Below are 2,886 nucleotides of genomic sequence, written 5' to 3' on the forward strand. Positions count from 1 at the left end.
CGAGAAATCCACTCCTTCTTCCCCAATCAAGCTCTCTCTCTCTAAACTCCCTTCTCTCTCTCTAGATGTAAGTGTGTGAGTGAAAGAGGTGAAAATGAAGATAAGATTGCCCATGGATCAGTTTTGTGGCTCAAAACCCGGCCACCAAGTGAAATACCCATTTTACCCTTTTTAAAACACTTAAAAGAAAAAGGGGTCTGCCAGCTCGATTCTGCGCGGCGCGCACCAGGACCGCGCGGCGCGCAACATGCCTGTTCCAGCTTCTTTTGCTTTTTAACTAATACAAATAGCCAATGCAACCAGAACTCGAATGTTATAAGTACATAAGTATGTAATATAAATATTTGGGTCTTACATACCAGAAATATTTAATGACTCCACCTAGAGTTCTCTAGCGTGTATATATAGTCAAAACTATCCAATGCAAGTATCCTTGTCGCCGGGTCCTAACGACTATAATTAAACATTCCTATAAATAATGATTTGCACTATGACACGGTTTTCACTTCTGTCAACAATTACACCAGTTTTCCCTGTGTATAATCCACCCCAGAATCAACTAATTTATTCAGTTTTAATTCGTCTCCTTGGTCCAGATGAACGCTCAAATACCGAACCCAATTAATTGATTAAATGATTGTGATAGACTCCGTATAAACGTCACTAAGTAGGACAATCACAATTATTAATAATTTATAGATTAAATAAATGAAAATAAGTGTAACAGACTCCAACAAGTTATCACTCTACCGGACAATTACACTTACCAATTAAATGGACCAAAAGTATTAACAAGAATGTTAATTTGTGTAAACATTAAATGAAAGTATAAATTTAATTAACTCAAACCGTTATTTTTAATCAAACATTACGATTATTTGGACTAGATGAACATAGTATAAATTTAGCTACGAGACATTAATTTAAAAAGGAGAACATAACTTACAAATATTATTGCGCAGCGTTACACGGACGGAACTTCGATTCAACAACCCATAAATTAACCGTTACAATACCCAAACTAAACTTAACTAAACCAAAATATATATATAAATATAAATATAGATATATGTATCGTATATCTTATATAGAGATAGATAGATTGATTGAGAGGTGCAGATCCCTGCTCTCTTGTTTATACTACAATTGAAAAGCCAGATTTTAAATATATAATATTATAATGCACTCCAGCTCTTGTCGACATAATATAAATATATATAATATATATATATATATAATTTATATAATTATATATATATTATATTATATTCTTGTTCATAGTTGACTTGTAATTTTAGCTCCGTTGACTTGTACATTTACGCCCGGTTTATGTCTCAGTTTCAGTTTATCGTACGTCTTTTTGTATGCTTTAATATTTTGTACTTTACGTTTCGCGGCTTGTACTCTTGTAATTTTTAGACATTAATTATCAATAAATGGAACCACTTGGATTGTAACTTGTACGTTTGAGTTTTTTGATCATTTGCGTCTTCAAATCGTCGTTTTCTTCTTTTGTTTTCGCACTTACTTATTTAAACGAATATTACATAAAAATAGAACAATTGCAACTAAAAGCTTTACATATTGGAAGGATATTGCTATGAAATATATGTTCATTTGGAGCATTATCAACCGCCTTGATGGAAAACGGCTATGAGCCGACTGAGGAGGAGTTCAAAGAACTCAGTCGTGATGATGATTACCGGAGCAAGTCTTCAATTGAAGAACCTCCTGAGTTAGAATTGAAGCCACTTCCAGATCACTTGGAATACGCTTATTTGCAGGAAGAATCTAAGCTCCCGGTAATTATTTCTTCTTCTCATACTACAGGTCAGAAAACTGAGCTTGTAACCATGCTAAAGGCCCATAAATCGGCCATTGCGTGGAAAATTCACGACATCAAGGGTATTAGTCCCTCCTATTGCACCCACAAAATCCTAATAGAGGATAACTCCAAACCTGTGGTGCAACGTCAAAGGAGGTTGAACCCTCACATGCAAGATGTCGTGAAGAAAGATATCGTGAAGCTCCTCGATACAGGTCTGATTTACCCAATTTTTGACAGTCCGTGGATTAGCCCGGTACACTGTGTACCTAAGAAAGGTGGTATGGCTGTTACCAGCAATGATAAAAATGAGTTAATTTCCACTCTGACTGTCACTGGGTGGCATGTTTGTATTGACTATCGTAAGTTGAACGACGCCACACGCAAAGACCACTTCCCTTTACCTTTCATGGATCAAATGCTAGAGAGGTTAGCGGAAACAACTTTTATTATTTTCTTGATGGTTTTTTGGGCTATTTCCAAATTCCTATCTCGCCCGAGGACCAGGAGAAAACCACTTTCACGTGCCCTTATGGCACATTCTTATACCGTTGCATGCCCTTTGGCCTTTGTAACGCTCTGGCCACTTTTCAAAGGTACATGATGGCCATATTCCATGATATGATAGAAGATTGCATGGAGGTGTTCATGGATGACTTTTCGATTTTCGGTGACACTTTCGATTCATGCCTTCTTAATTTAGAGCGGATGTTGGTAAGGTGTGAGAAATCTAATCTTGTGCTCAACTGGAAAAAGTGCCATTTCATGGTACAAGGGGGCATAGTTCTCGGGCACAAGATTTCTAGGAACGGTATTGAGGTAGATCCCGCAAAGGTAACTGCTATTAAGAACCTTCCACCACCCACCGATGTTAAGGGTGTTCCGCCGATTTTTACCGGCGGTTCATTAAGGATTTTTCCAAAATCGCTAACCCGATGAACAAGCTCCACGAAAAGGACACACCTTGGAACTTCTCTGAAGAGTTCCAAAAGGCATTCGAACTTCTTAAGGAGAAACTCATCAATGCACCTATCATTATTGCTCCGAATTGGTCTCTTCCA

Source organism: Rutidosis leptorrhynchoides, chromosome 8 (assembly GCF_046630445.1).
Source record: "Rutidosis leptorrhynchoides isolate AG116_Rl617_1_P2 chromosome 8, CSIRO_AGI_Rlap_v1, whole genome shotgun sequence".
Lineage (NCBI taxonomy): Eukaryota > Viridiplantae > Streptophyta > Magnoliopsida > Asterales > Asteraceae > Rutidosis > Rutidosis leptorrhynchoides.